The sequence below is a fragment of the Hippopotamus amphibius genome, chromosome X (genome assembly GCF_030028045.1).
Source record: "Hippopotamus amphibius kiboko isolate mHipAmp2 chromosome X, mHipAmp2.hap2, whole genome shotgun sequence".
In the NCBI taxonomy this organism is placed as follows: Eukaryota; Metazoa; Chordata; class Mammalia; order Artiodactyla; family Hippopotamidae; genus Hippopotamus; species Hippopotamus amphibius.
In genome coordinates this window covers 41487369-41504046 of record NC_080203.1, presented here as the reverse complement: position 1 = coordinate 41504046, position 16678 = coordinate 41487369, and the positions used below count along the sequence as shown (strand labels likewise).

General features: G+C 41.2%; 1 protein-coding gene across 1 annotated transcript in view; it reads left to right on the top strand.

The window, feature by feature from the left end:
• Positions 1-4949: 4949 nt before the first annotated feature.
• LOC130842298 (NACHT, LRR and PYD domains-containing protein 3-like) overlaps positions 4950-16678 on the top strand; it is a 41873-nt gene continuing 30144 nt past the window's right edge. The window contains exon 1 of the mRNA XM_057718933.1: positions 4950-5008. The gene's annotated coding sequence lies outside the window, so the exon portion shown is untranslated. The remainder of the gene's footprint in view (positions 5009-16678) is intronic.

Genomic DNA, 16678 nt, shown 5'->3' with positions numbered 1-16678 from the left:
AGGTACCTTAAGAGAAGTCATTGACTACTTCTGGCTAAACCCAGTTGGACAAAGGGAATAGGACCTGTATTGAACATCTTCAAGGAAGGTGACTATAAGTTTTCATTGTTGCTCTCCTCAGTCTGTTCTACAATCCTTTCTGCTAGCACATTGTTCTTTCTGTCTGCAATTTATGCTTATTTTCACTTTTTATATTGTCTTATAGAAGAAAGCACAAAATAATCAACAATAAAGTTAAACATGTTTTGAGAATACGAAAGAAATTTTAATGTCACATTGGATTTCTGGCTACTCGTAAGTAAGAGTAACTGCATCTGTATGTGTTTTTATCATGTAATTCCATTGTGTAAACTTTGGATGCAGTGAATTTCAAATTGCAGCAGAATCACTTCTATGTTCTTTTCAGCTAAAAGACACTAGGTGAATTTTCTAAGCTTCCATGGTTTACATATTTATATATGACTACCTGGATGGAGCAATCCATGGATGGACTTTTTGATAAGAGCAAATATTTGATACCCTTTCTTCTACAGAATGGAGAATATGAGGCTGACAGATGAGAACTACTCCCACAGTTATTTCAATTCCTGAAGCCAATTGCAGCCTCAGAGCCATTGGACTGTAGTTGGCTGTATATTACAGGTTGGCCAGGTTGACTGCCATCAGGTCAGGTGAAACTGCCTTTTACAGTCTGGTCTGCCAGCTTCAGACATATGCTATGTTGTTGTTGTCGGCTAGAATATTTATTAGACTATTGTTGGACTATTTTTTATCAAATATTTTATCCCAGGCTTGTTTGTACTGGGAGCTCTGGACCATTAGTGTCTCTCCTAGTAACAAAAAACCTGAGCGTCTACGGATTACACAGCCTCATCCCTCTGAAATATCCCAGCCCATCCAAAATGCTATATTATGAATTAAATAAATATATATGTATTCATGAGTTCTTGACTGTCTCTCACTGGAGTTTGAATTGGGGGAAGATTAAAAGGAAGAAGGTCATGAGTTACTGGAATTGTCTAAATGACTTAGGGGAAATTAATTATCATATAATGGGTAGAGATTTGGGCAGGGAGGATCTGAAGCATCGGAAATCGAGATCCAATCATGAAGAGTTTGGTTTCAGGAGCAGGATACAGTCAGGAAGGCTAAAGAAATGAAGTTATAAGGCCCAAGGAAACATGTCCCATTCAGTTTCAGCGATTGGGCCAGAAGTTGGGAATTAAGGAAGAACAAAGAAAATCCCAGTGCTGGAACCTAGTGGTTAAAGTCAGGATAGGGCCAGATGTGAGCTGACTTGAAGACACACCCACCCCCCCTCCAAGCTGGGTGTGGACATACTTTAATCAGAGTTACTAAAAGGGGCATGCAATGTGAAGCAAAGCAGGCCAGTCAAGGGTGGCAGCTAGCAAAGTGACTTGAAACAGGTTGTCAGACCAAAGGCCTACAGGAATTTTAGCCCAAAGGCAAGAGGATTAAAATATAAAAGACAAAAATTTGGAAAATCAGGGGTTAGTGGCCCATCTGGAGAGCAGCAGCCCATGCAAAAGCTGAATATGGGGCTATTACCCATAGCTAAGAGTTTATCCATTTTAGGGGATATGATGTTTGGAAAGGCTGGCTTCATCTTAATGTGCCAGGCCAGAGCAGACGTGGAGTTCTTTATATTCCCTTTCCTAGAAATAGGGTTGGTCTTAGAGTCTCAGTGAAGCTGAGCCTGAAGGTGGGGGTGAGGTGGTCTGTTACAAAGATTAGGAGTAATGGAGGCCAAGTAGGTTGTTACAAGGATATTGGAAATGTATATAGCATGATAGCTAAAGTGTAATAGCTAATTTACCTCACTGTAAATGTCTAGGGGTTAGGGGTAGGATCAGGGTGGTCTTCCTATAATTGTTGGGTATAGTACACAAATTACAGTTGTGACAGGTCTGGCTTGGTCATTCACTGGGTGTTTGTTTATGTTCCAAGGACTCTACTCATTTCTATGGGGGCATATTAAGAAGTATTCCTGACATTTATAATCTGGTGGGGTACGCAACTCAACAATTCTTCCCAAATAATTTTTGATCTATGAATTAGAGTTACTAGTGGTAGCTGAAAAACAAAGCCTTTACTGGAGATGCAGGGATGAGAGTAGAAACTCTTACCAGACTTGTACATAAGAGATACTTAGTAAGTGCTGGTTGAATAGAATTAGAACCTGATAAGCAGAATGACAAACGGGCCACCTCATACACTGTGAGGTTTGTCTTGGGTGAGCGCCACACCACCACTCACATAATTCCTCTCAGGCATGTATCTCTGGTCTAGCATTCCCACAACTGCCTCTTGGTTAACAGGCTAGTTAGTTCTTTACGGCCAGTCTCTTTCAAAGGGAACAATCAGAAGAATTAACATATTAGCCATGAATAATGTGTTAAAGGAAGGGCATGGGCAAAATTCATATCTCTACCAACTTCTCACTCTACCTCTTCCTTTCTTCTCAGAAAACAAGAAAATGTTAACAAGGACCTTCTAGAGACAATGCTTTTGTTGTCTAGCCTGGGGGTTGCTGGGGTGGGATAAACTTCAGATTTTCAGGTTTGGAAAGGGTCAGCCAACATGCTCCGGCAAGCCTATTGGGAACATATTTTGGGCCAAGAGGAGTCTTTCAAATAACAGAATATAAACGCTCACTCTACTTGTGCATAGAAGGGAAATCTCCTCCTGCCAGATTGGAAGTCCCATAAACATGGAATTTGGGCTGATTTTCTTGATGTACAATGGCAGGAAAATGCCATTATGATGTACATATCTTTTTGTCCAGCTCAACTCCCTCAGTGATAAGGGAGGGTGCTGTGATATACCAGAAATGTGAAATTCACAGCAAGCAGCAGGTACACAAGGCAAGGCAGTCCAAGGCCTCGTTTAGCAGGTAAAGATACAATGAATCACCTTCAGATTCAAACAGTTTATTACCTACATAGTAAAAGAAAATGCAGTCAAAGATTCCTGTTCCTAGTGGTCCTTGTCCCAAGCACTAAAAAGAATGACACTGAAATAAAAGGGACCAGAGGACTGCAACAGTAGTTGTGGGATATCCAGTTGCTAGGAAGCCAGTTCTAGACTGCAACCAAATGGCTTTATAGTCTGTAGCTCTCTTCTGAGGGGGATGAGTCAGGAAGACTCTTATCTCATCAGATCTCAGCAGGTGGGAGACGATGAAAAACTCTCTTCACAGTTTCCCAGGGGAGAGGAGAGATACAGAGGTGAGTGGGAGATGTCCCTGAAGCAGCTTCTTGCAAGCCTCCTATCTTCTTGTGCTCTGGCAGGATCACAGGCATTTTGCCAAGACTCAAACTAGCCGTGGTTCAAGCCTTTGCCTGCAGGGTTTATGTGGATAATGCAGTTTCCAGGGTGCCATGGTGGAGCTGTTCTACAGCAGTTCGCGGAAGGCCCAGGTACCTTCCCTGCCGGGAACAAAATGAAGTAAAGTCAGTCTGTTGAGGAACTTCCTTTTTCCCTCCTTTCTGCTGACCTTCTATTTATGTCCTTTCATTCAGTCTCTTTGGGGTTTGGGATGGGGTGGGGCAGTAATTAAAGGAATAATGGGACACACAACAAATTCAGGCCCTGAAAGATTCAGTACCAAGGCCAGAGAATCCCAAAGCCCAAGTCCTTTGCTATCTATTCCTGGCTCTTAGTTTTTCAACTCTGAATTGAAATGTACGAGTAATTTCTAAGGTCCCTTTTAGCTCTAACAGTATTAGTTTCCATAAGTGCAAGTTTAGCGAATGTAGTGGTGGGAGCCTAATCTGCATACCTACCCCAAGAATGTTGGGACATGAGGGCAGATCATCAGGAAACCCTATCACTAGAACACAAAGGTGGATAACATTACTGTCACTTTAGGACCACCATCAGATTTCCTTTTGGGGTCACTACAGTCCTCCATACACACTTTGATTCATTCAGAGCTCACCTGCCAATCTCCCCCACTCAACAGTTGCCACCATTATTTTTGAGCTTTCCACTTCTGCCCTCTCCCCCTTCCTTTTTTACTTACTAACTGCACAAAAAGCAAATACTGATCTAGCTCGCCACAGCTCAGTTTGAAACTTCAGGTTAGCTGCCTGACAGTCGTCCATGAGTCCATGTAGGAAACTGCCAAAGACATTCCATTTTCCAAGGGCAGAGCAGGTCACTTGATACAGCAACCAACCGGGGTCCTATGTGCCACCTTTCCCAATCATAGCCCTTCTTCCTCAAACTTCCACAAATGCACCCCTTACGTGGCAGATGAGAGGGTCTTGGCATCGCCACTAGTCCAAGTTACCATTCAATCACTCATGTATTCATAAACTCAACAATTTGATAGCTTCTTTGGGTCAGGTGCTGGAGTTTAGTGATGAAGAAAATACATAGTCTGTGCCCTCACGAGACTCACAGTCTAGAGGTGAGACAGACCACCAACAAATGAACACCTTTGTAATAACAGGAGCTATCACTGATTGACTGCATACAGTGTCCCTGACACTATTCTAAGCACTTGAGATGTAGTAACTAATTTAATCCTCCCAGTAACACTGTGAGGTAAAGACTAGTATTGGCTCCAAAGGACACGAAGAGTTAATTCCTGTGCCCTTGTCCAGACCAGAAGATTCCGTGGTGCCTGGTAGTTGCTAGCAAGGGTCTTGGCTCTGGCTGCCTTTGGCGCGGGGTTAAGGAGTTAGGGTCCAGCACCTAGGAAAAGATCCAGCCTAGTGGCTCCTGCATTCCGGGTTGACCAGGCAGGATTCCCAGCACTGCGCTAGACAACCTCAAAACCGCCCCCACCGCGGTTTTCCCATCCTCTTTTTTTCCTCCTCTTTCCCTCCCGCTCCCCAATGCCACCCCCCTTTTCCAGGCCGGCCCCTCCCTCTGAGCCGCCTCCTCTCTGAGTCATTTCCCCTTCTCCGCCCCAAAGACCTTGGCTCTCCCTTCTCTCTGGTTGGAAGGAGAGGAAGGGCAAACTGGCTTTGGGAACCAGGTGAGCGCTTTTCTCAGCGAGGACAAGAAACGCCTCCCGCCGCACCCCTCTACTCCCCCTCTCCCAACCGCCCACTCCTGTCCGGAGGGACAGGAAATAGAGGGAGTTCCCTCCGGCTGAGCCGCCGGCTTCCCCGTCGTCCGGAGGCCCGGGTGGCCGAGCGTGGGAGGCGCCACACCCCGCCCGGTGTCTCCTGGGATGTGAGGAGGGAAGCGGCTGCCCAGTGTGACTGGCCTGCCACGGGCTCGGGCGGGGTGAGCTCAGCGCGCCGGGGAGGGACCTCGCTGCCCGCGAAGCTAGGGGCTAGGGAGGGCCGGGCTGCCAGCCCCCCCCCCCCCCCGAGGCCCGCCCTGGAAAGGGGAGAGGGGAGAGCCTCCCGAGGATGCGCGCGTGCAGGGGTGGTCCGAAGCGCAGGAGTGGGAGGAACACGCTTGTGCGCGGAGGGGCTCGGGGCGGGGTGTGGGGGGGGACGCGCGTGCGTGCAGCAATTTATGGGGGGGTGTGGAGAACTGTAGAGCGTGCGTGCGGCGCGTGCGTGGGGGTGCGTGCATGGGGGGGCCGGTGCGTGTGGGGTGCGTGCGTGGGGGGGGGAGGGGAGAATGGAAAGGAATGCTGAGGGACGCCGGGGGTGGGGACTCACGCGGCGAAGCGTGCGGGACCGAGGTAAAGATGGCAGAGGAACTGCGGCTGAGGGCTGTAGTCTGCATTCTTAACTTTTTTATTTTTTGAAGCGGGAAGGGCGGGGGAGGGGGGGAGGGTGGACGTGACCCGTTTGAAAATCTGAGGAAGACAACTGACCAGCTCCTTAAAAAAAAAAAACAAAACAAAAAAAACAAAAAAAACAAAAAAACACCAAACCAAAAAAAAAAAAAAAACAAAAAAAACCAAACCCAAACCCCCAAACAAAAGCACATGGTGGTTCCTGGGCCCACGGGTGGCCATCCGTAGACTCCAGACTCTGGCTGAAATCGGGGAGAAAACCCAAATAGATGACTTAGCTATTCGCCACTGGGTTTTGTGATTCTGCGACGGGAGAACGGAACAGGTGATTGAGCTGTTGCCTCCTTTCTCTGTGGGTCCGTCCTGGGCATGGTGGCTTCGAGGCCATGTTACCATGCCTTTGGGACGTGGCGCCCTCAGAGTGGGTGTATGAAACGGGGTCGCTGCCCAGGGTACGGCCGCTCCGGGGCCCAGGGCTTTCCCATCCAGCCGGGGCGCCGGGCCTCGGGCCTCGCAACCCAGCCCCGTGAGCCGGCCGGCTGGTCAGCCCGGATCTGGGCGCCGGCCTCAGACGTGCTGGTCAGCTCCCTGCTCTTGCTCAAGTCGGAGCGCAGGGCTTAGCAGCGCATCCTTGGATTCCGGCACCGGCAAAGGGTCTCCACCGCCCGGGTGTAGTGTGGGGAGGGCGGGTCTAAGGTGGCCCTTGGTTGGGTAAGTGACTAGGAGATCAGCGAATTTGGGTTCTGATTCCATCTTTACCTGTGGGATGTGAAAGCAACTTCCCTCATCTTTCTGTCTCTCACTTTCATTTGTAAAATGAAAGTAGCTCACAGCGTGGTTGGAAGTGTAAATAAGACTATAATAAATTCCCAGCACACGGAAGCACGTAATGACTGTCATCATTCCTTAAATATAAATATAAATAAGTAAGTAGATAAAGTAGAAATTGTATCTGGAAAGTATTAAACTGCTGGTTTTCTTTTTGGTCTCTTCTGGGCACACCTAGTTGTGCCATCCTCAGCCAAAGCCCACCAGATCCATCCTGTAAAGTCACACGCTTGAAGTAAGTGGGCTTTTAGGTTGAATTCTTTGCGATGTTCCGAGAGATAAGGCTTAGTCTACCATCAGCTCTCACCTGGATTGCTGCCTTGGTCTCCAAGCCTTTCCCCTTGGCCTGCTTCCCTCCCATTCATTCTCCGCGTTGCAGTCAGTTATTCCCTCTGAGCAGCAAAGTAACCTGCTAGTTTGGAGCACAGTCCTTGGTGTCAGACAGATCTCATTCAGATCCCAACTCCACCCTGCTCCATCATTTTTTGTGTGACCTTGGATAAGTTACTTCACCTCTTTAAGAATCCTTTCCCTATCTGTAGAAGGGGATTATGGTGGTCTCTACCTCATACAGGTGTTGTGAGAAGTTCCAGAAGTAATGCATGTAGACTGGCCCATAGTAACTCATAGTAGCTCAGGAAATGGCACATTAAAATGGATTAGAGCAGTTGAGAGGCTGCTGACAAGAATGTCTGAAGTGATGTACCATGGCAACTAGACTGGATAGGGAGTTAAGCAGTGAGGTGGTAGTGAGCTGAAGAATGGGAGAAGTCAGAGGATGCGAGATCTTGATGAGAGTGAGGAGTGAGTATCCTGAGAACCAAGAAGTAATAGGGGTAAGAGGCTGTAGCCAGAGACTGGGTTTGTGGAGTTCAGAAATTCTGAAGTGGAGCAGCTACATGTTTATCAGGTGGGCTAGGGCACTAATAGCTAAAAATGGCATGTGAAGTGGCATGTGGTCAGAGGTTGCAGAAGTAGAGGAGTTCGAGGGACAGTGAGGTTGGAGTGTTGCGTGAGTCATCCATAAGTATTGAGGTTGCTTATCTGATGGCATGGGTTGGGATGGAGAGGAAAATGGAGCTACTGCCGTGCTAAGGTTCACCCTGATTAACAGGGAGCAGTCATTTATTTCACAAATATTAACTGAGCTTTTACTAATGTCAGGATATAACAAGACAGACAAGAGTCCTGCTTTCATGGAGCTTACAGTCTAGTAGGAGTGATAACAGACATTAATAATCCCACCTATAAGTAGAAAACTGCAAATTGAGATAAGAGCTATGAAGGAAAAATAAGGGTTCTATAAGTACTTATAACAGGAGAACCCGACCCTGTCTGGAATGTCAGGGAAGGCTCTCCTGAAGAAGTTATGAGAATTGAAGGGTCAACTGGGTAGAAGGAGATAGAGGAGGGATGAATGGAGGAAGTGTTCCATATAGAGGAAACAAAACAACTTGTGCAGAGACCTGAAGCTAGAACATGTACAAGGGACTTGAAGTACTGAGAGATATCTCCTGTAACTAGAGCATATTAAACAAGGAGGGGAGTATTGAGAGCTGAGGCTGGATGGCAGGCCCCCTTAATTATTTTGGGCTTTATCCTAGGAGCAGTGGAAATACTCCTACTAAAGGGTTGTGATTAGGTGAATGACATAATTAGATTTATCTGTATTTGCTATGTTTCTTCCTCCCCCTCAGTTTTATTGAGATATAATTGCTATATAACATTGTACAGTTTAAGATGTACAACATAATGATTTGATGTGTATATATTGCAAAATGATTACCATAGTGTGTGGGTTTTTAAACATTTATTCATTTATTTGCTTATCTTGGCTGTGCTGGGCCCCAGTGGTGGCAAGCGGGATCTTAGTTGTGGCATGCAGACTCTTAGTTGTGGCATGCATGTGGGATCTAGTTCCCCCACCAGGGATTGAACCCGGGCGCCCTGCATTGGAAGTGCGGAGTCCTACCCACTGGACCATCAGGGAAGTCCCACCATAGTGTTTCTTAAGTAGTAGATAACCATATGCTCATTATAACAAAATAACCAAATAACATAAGTATATAAATTGTGAAAGTCCAATTTGTATTTTTGTTTCTATGCATTAGAATATATATGTACATGTATGTAATACAATAGATGTATACATTTTTCTATATATAGAATTATATATATAATATAGCAACTAGCTTTTTCCACTTAACAGTGTCTTTGACTTTTGCCGTGTCTTTATTTTTTAATTACTCAGTAATGTATAACTATACTTTCATGGTAAAAGATGGAAACAGTACACAGTTATAGAGATAGTAAATCTTGAAACTTGCCTTTCCTGCTCCCTCTATAGCTGTCACCCCCATCCCCACCCCCCAAAAAAAGGAAAACAAAGAAAAACCTGTCAATAGTTTGGTGAGTATCCTTACAATCGCCTTTCCATGCATTTATATGAATAAATAAGTCCTTCTATCATATATAATTCATTCATATCATTATGCAGCTTTTAAATTTCTTATTTATTGACTGAATTACACAATTGACCCAAGAATACATTTTTCTTATAACAGGATTAGAATGTTACAGGGAGGGCTAAAACCTCCTTTGGTCATCCTTGATTTCCTCCTTGATTCTCCCCCTCCCTACTCATTGTTTGACTTAACTTCTTCCAGACCTTCTCTCTCGCTCGCTCGCTCGCTTGCTGTCTCTCTCACACACAGAATATATAGGATTATTTAGTGCTATTTAAAAATATAAATTATATCATTCTTATATGTATTGTTCTGCCACTTGCTACTTTTCACCCAAAGCTATGTCAGTCTAACTTGTTCTTTTTCATCATTGCAGAGTATTCTACAGAATAGATATGCTGTAATTCGTGTAATACCCATAGACATGGTTATTTCCAAGTTTTTTGCTAATATAAAATATACTGCAATGTATATCCTTCTACATGCCTCCCTCTTTCCTTTCTCTACTCACTTCTAAATGCTCCCTCTAATCAACACTAGATTTTTATGCATATTTAGGTTTGTTTCAGGATTCTTTATTTGGTTCTACTGATCCATTTATTTATACTTGCATTCATATCACACTTTAAATTTATATAGTTTTATATCATTTGATATTTGACATGGAAATCCATCTTTTTTTTCTTCAATTTTGTGTTATTCTTGCATATTTACTTTTTAATGTGGATTTTAGAATCAGATTATCATACCCATATAGAGTTTTATTGGCATTTTTGTTGGCATTGCATTGTTTCCAGATTTAACTGGGGAGAATTGGCATCTTTACATTAATGTGTCTACCTTTGTATGAATAAATGTGGTATGGCTCTCCATTTATTCAGTTTTTTAAGTCCTTTAATAACGTGTCATTTTTTCCATAAATGTCTTAAACATATCTTGTTTGTGTTATTTCTAGATACTTTATAGCTTTTGTTGCTACTATTCATAGGATTTTTTCCTTTCATTTTGTAGTTAAGGGTGTATAACTGTTGGTTTTTGTTTGAAATTGTGAAATTCAACTTTATTGAATTTTTTTTTTAATTATTATTTACTGGCTGCGTTGGGTCTTTGTTGTCGTACACGAGCTTTTCTCTAGTTGTGGGGAGCAGGGGCTACTCTTCGTTGGGGTGTGCAGGCTTCTCATTGCAGTGGCGTCTCTTGTTGCGGAGCACGGGCTCTAGCCGAGTGGGCTTCAGTAGTCGTGGCTTGCAGGCTCTAGAGCACAGGCTTCAGTAGTTGTGGCACACAGGCTCAGTAGTTGTGGCTCACAGGCTCTAGAGCACAGGCTCAGTAGTTGTGGTGCACGGGCTTAGTTGCTCCACGGCATGTGGGAGCTTCCTGGACCAAGGATGGAACCCGTGTCCCCTGCACTGGCAAACGGATTCTTAACCGCTGCGCCACCAGGGAAGTCCCTTTCCTTTTTTCTAATAGTTTGTTCATTGAGTCTTTTGGATTTTCTGGGTTGGCAAAGAGATTATAGGGAAATATTGATAGTTTTCTCTCTGGCTTCAATCTTTATACCACGTGTATTTTTCTTTTCTGAATGCATTGGCTAGGACTTCCAGTATAAGCTTGAATAGTAGCAATGATATCTGACATCCTTATCTTATCCCTCCTCTTAATGGGAATGCTTCTAAAATTTCATCATGTGTGCTCCTTAGTGTGCATTTCTGGAAGTTGCCCTTTATTAAGTTAAATAAGTTTTCTTTAATTCCTGCTTTTTTGAGGCTTTTTAAAGGCAAGAATGGGTATGAAATTTTATCAGTTGCTTTTTCATCTATTAACTGGACATATAGTTTTTTCCCCTTTAACTTATTAATGCATTGAATTGCATTGGCAGCTTTTTAAAAACTTTCTATGATAATTTCCAGGCATAAATGACAGTAGAGAGTACAATAAACCTCCATGAACCCATAAGTGAGCTTTAATAGCCATCAACATTTTGCCATACTTGTTTCACCTATTCCCCTTCCCTCTTTTGTGCTGGGATATTTTAGGCTAATCATGAACATCATGTGATTTCACTCCTAAATATTTCAGTATGCCTCACCAAAAAAATTATAGAAAAAAGGACATGTCATATAATCATAATGCCATTTTTATACTAATACCCAGCATATCTTCAGATTTTTCCGATTGTCTAAAAAATGTTTTTACTTTTGGGTTTTGTTCCAATCAGGACCCAACCAACAACAACTCCTTATATTAGGTTAAATCTCTTACATTTCTTTTTAGTTTTTAAAAAGCTAAGACAGAACAACACCTCCTCCCTTTTATTTTCATGGCATTGGTTTGTTGAAGAAACCTGCCATTTGTTCTTATAGACTCTCCCACATTCTGGATTTGGTTGATTACTTCGGTGAGGTGCTGTTTTACTTGTTTCTGTATTGCTTGTATTTCCTGTAGACTGGAAGGTGGATCTAAATGCTTGATTAGATTCAGGTTCTTATTATTTGTTAAGACTATTTCATGGTTGATACTATGTACTTTCTTTTGCATAATATTTGCTTGTTTCACTCTTAATGATACTGAAAGTGGATTGAAGTGGTGTTAGTCTGATCCTGTCATTGTAAAGTTCTCCATCATCCTTTCACCTAATGAATGGCTTTACCATCCATTTGATAAGTGTTATCTGAGTCAGTTATTTCATTAAGGATTTCAAAATAATGATTTTCTAATTCTGTTATTCTTTCTGAATTTATTAGCTAGCATACCTCTGGTAAGAAGAACTATCCCTCCTCTACTAGGGCTACTTGGTCAGCCTGAAATACAATTTCTCTATGAAAGACACGGTACATGCTTAACCCTTTCCCTGTAATTGTCAGTTTTCCAAGTAAGGAGTTGGTGTCCTGTTCCACATTGACAGATCTGTAAATGTTAAACTTCCCTGCATCCCTAATATCAACGTTATCAGGTCAGGGCATGATGTGTTGTTGTTGTTGTTGTTGTTTTTTTTCCTTTTTTAACGTACCGTGGGATTTGAGGGACTAATCTTTTATTTAGCGGTTTTGTATCTGTGTTCATAAGTGAGATTGCCTATAGTCTTGGTCCTCAGCCTGGGGCTGAACCACCACTCTAGGGGACATTTGGAAATGTGTGGAGGTGCTTTTGGTTGTCACAGTTTATTGGTGTGTGTGGGGAGAAGTCCTGCTGGCATTTAGTAGATAGGGATCAGGGATACTAAATTGTTCTGGCAAAAATGCCATCAGCATTCCTGTGAAAAATAATGGCCCATAGTTTTCCTGTGCTTGATTATGGTATTAAGGTTATTCATTTTTATATCTTGTTTCATAAGTGAGATGGGCCTATAATTTCTTTCCCTTTATTTGTCAGTTTTGGTATCAAGATTATACTAGCCTATATCTGTATGGTGTCATTTGCCTTCTTTTAGTTTGCTATGAACTTTGTATAAAGTTTGATTAATCTGTTCCTTGATGGTGTGGTCAAACTCTCTCAAAAAACCTTTTGGGGCTGGTGACTTTTGAGGTAGAGTATTATCATTTCACATTCTTTTATGATTAATTGGCCTATTTAAGTTTTCTATATCTTAGGCCAATTTTGGTTGTTTATTTTCTCAGAAATTATCCATTTCACCTAGATTTTTAAAATTATTTCTATAAAAATTATACATAGTACTTTTTGGATAATTTTTTAAATCTCCCGTTTCTGTAGTTTCGTTCCCTTTCATTTTTTATGTTAATTTTTGATGGCTTTATTTTTGAAATCACACTTGCTAAAAATTCGTTCATTCTATTGTTGTTTTCAAAGAACTATCATTTCCTTTTATTGATTTATTCTGTTGTTTAATTATTGTTTGCTTTCTATTTCAATAATTATTGATTTTTAAAAAGAGGTATAATTGACATACAGTATTATATTAGTTTCAGGTGTACAAAATAACTGATTTTGTATATATTGTTAGATGATCACCACAGTAAGTCTAGTTAACATCCATCACCATACATAGTTACAGAATTTTTTTTCTTGTGATGAGAACTTTTAAAATATAATCTCTTAGCAACTTTTAAATATATAATACAGTATTACTAACTATAGTCGCCATACTGTACATTACATTCCCATGATTCCCATGACCTAGCTATTTTATAACTAGAAGTTTGTACCTTTTGACTCCCTTCACCCGCTTTGTCCACTCCCCACCCCCTGCCCCTGGCAACCACCAGTCTGTTTTCTGTGTCTTTGAATTCTGTGTGTAAATGAGATCATATGGTATTTGTCTTTCTCTGTCTGACTTATTTCACTTAGCATAATGCCCTCAAGGTCCGTGCATGTTGTCACAAATGGCAAGATTTCATGGTTTTTTTCATGGCTAAACATAGGGTATGTTTTATTTTATGTGAAACTGCTATATCTTTGTACCATTTCACTCTCCTACCAACATCCTTAGTAACATTTGGTAGTGTCCGCTTTTTAATATTAACCATTCTGGTGAGTGTTAAGTGGTACCTCACTGCAGTTTTTATTTACATTTCCCTAGTGACTAATGATGTTGAGCATCTTTTCATGTACCATTGGCCATTTGTATATATCTTCCTTTGTGAAAGATCCGTTCAAATATTTTGCCCATTTTCTTTTTTTATTGTAAAATATACATAACATAAAAATGATCACTTTAGTCACTTTTAAGTGTACAATTCAGTGGCATTGTTATCCAAGCATCACCACTAGCCATCTCCAAAATTTTTTCACCTTCCCAAACTGAAACTCTATACCCATTAAACAATAACTCCCCATTACCCTCTCTCCCGCAGACCCTGGTAACCACTGTTATGCTTTCTGACTCTGTGAATTTGACTATTATATGTACCTCATATAAATTGAATCATACAATATTTTTTCTTTTGTGTTTGGCTTATTTCACTTTGCATGATGTCTTCAAGTTTTATCCATGTAGCATGCTTCAGAATTTTCTTCCCTTTAAAGGCTGAATAATCTATTGTATGTATATACCACATTTTGTTTATCCATTCATCCGCTGATGGACATTTGGATTGTTTCTACTTTCTCATTTTCTTCTATAATTGCATTTTTAAATGATTTTTTTCCTACTTTTACAATTGATTTTTTTCTATTTATTTATTTATTTGGCTGCATTGGGTCTTCGTTGCTGCACGTGGGCTTTCTCTAGTTGAGGCGAGTGGGGACTACTCTTCGTTGTGGTGCGCGGGCTTCTCATTGTGGTGGCTTCTCTTGTTATGGAGCACGGGCTCTAGGCATGTGGGCTTCAGTAGTTGTGGCACGTGGGCTCAGTAGTTGTGGCTCTCGGGCTCTAGAGCGCAGGCTCAGTAGTTGTGGTGCACAGACTTAGTTGCTCCGAGGCATGTGGGATCTTCCCGGACCAGGGCTCAAACTGGCGTCCCCTGCATTGACAGGCAGATCCTTAACCACTGCGCCACCAGGGAAGTCCCAATTTTTTCTATTTTTTAATTAAGATATAATTGACATATAACACTTTTAGTTTTAGGTGTACAACATAATGATTTGATATATGTATATATTGCAAAATGATTACTACAAGTTTAGTTTATTAATTTTATTAAATTGATAGATTGATTTTATTCACATACCATAAAATCTACCTTTTTAAAGTGTACAATTTAGTTATTTTCAGTATATTCACAATGCTGTGTAACCAACACCACTATCTAATTCCAGAATGTTTCCAACACCTCAAACAGAAATCCCATAACCATTAGCAATTACTACCACTTCCCCTTTTCCTCGAACCCCTGTCAACCACTAATCTACTTTCCTTCTCTATGAATTCGCGTATTACCTACATTTCATATAAATAGAATCATGCAATATGTGGCATTTTGTGTCTGGCTTCCTTCACGTATCAGTACTTTCTTCCTTTTTATGGCTGGATAGTATCCCATTGCAAGTATATATCACATTTTGTTTATTCAGTTCATCAGTTGATGGACATTGGGGTTGTTTCCACCTTTTTGCTATTATGTATAGTGATGCCGTGAATATTCTTGTACAAATTTTTATTTAAATACCTGTTTTCAGTTGTTTTGGGTATATACCTAGGAGTAGAATTGCTGTGTCACATGGGAATCCTATGTTTAACTTATTGAGGAACTGCCGAACTTTTCCATAGTGGCTGCATCATTTTATATTCCCACTGGCAATGTATGAGGTTCTAATTTTTCCACATCATTGCCATTTTTCATTTTGAAAATTACAACCATTCCAGTGGATGTGAAATAGATTCTTATTCAGTCATAAAAAAGAATGAAGAACTGATACATGCTACAATATAGATGAACCTTGAAAACATTATGCTAAGTAAAAGAAGTCAGACACAAAAGGCCATGTATTGTATGATTCCATTTATATGAAATGTCCAGAATAGGCAAGTCCTTAGAGACATAAGGTAGAACTGTGGTTGCCAGGGGCTAGGGGAGGGGAGAATGGGGAGTGTCTGCTTAATGAATACAGTAATTCTTTTGGGGGTGATGAAAATGTTCTGGAAGTGGATAGTGGTGATGGTTGCAAAACTTTGTGAATGCACTACAAAGCATTGAATTGTACTTTAAAAAGGTGAATTTTATGGTATGTGAATTATATCTCAATAAAAAAAAACCCACCACAGAGTCTCATTTTAGGCCTGGAAGTGAGATTTAAATTTGTAGCATTTCCCTCCCTTATTTTTGGCAGCATGCATATCATGTCGAGTCACGATGAAAAGTTGTACAGTTTGTTGACTGAAAAGGCACACAGCCAAGGGTGTGAAGGGGGATTGAAATTAGCTCATACCCTGCTCTCTAACTTCAGCTGCCTGGAGGAGACATCTTACTTTGATTTGTCTTCTTGTACTCTAACTGGATCTAATAACCAGTTATAAAATACCCCCCTAATTCCCTAAAGGTCTGTTGACTGTAACTCACTCTCTGGTATAATCTCTTTTTTTTTACAGTTTCTTTTTTCCCCCAGTTTTATTGAGATGTAATTGACATACAGCACTGTGTAAGTTTAAGGTGTACAACATAGTGATTTGACTTACATGCATCATGAAATGATTACATTGTTTCATATAGGTACAAGATTAATGAAATAGAAAAAAAAATTTTTCCTGGTGATGAGAACTCTTAAGATCTGCTCTCTTAACTTTCATACAGCAGTGTTAATTATCTTCATCATGCTATATATTACATCCCTTGTGCTTAATTTATCTTGTAACTGGAAGTTTGTACCTTTTGACTGCCTTCATCTAATTCCCCCTTCCCCACTTCTGGTGGTCACAAATCTGATTTCTTTTTCTAGAAGTTTGTTTGTTTGTTTTTGAAGTGTAATTAACCTACAACACTATGTTAGTTCCTGGTACACAACATAGTGATTCGATATTTCTATACATTTCAAAATGTCACCATACGTCTAGTTGTCATCTGTTACCATACAAAGACATTACATAATTATTGAGTATATTCCCTACACTGTGACATTTATTTTGTAACTGAAAGCTTATACCTCTTGATCTCCCTCACTTATTTCTCTCCTCCTCCAATCCCCTCCAGTCTGGCTACCACCTGTTTATTCTCTGTATCTGTGCCTCTGTTTCTGTTTAATTATGTTTGTTAATTTGTTTTGT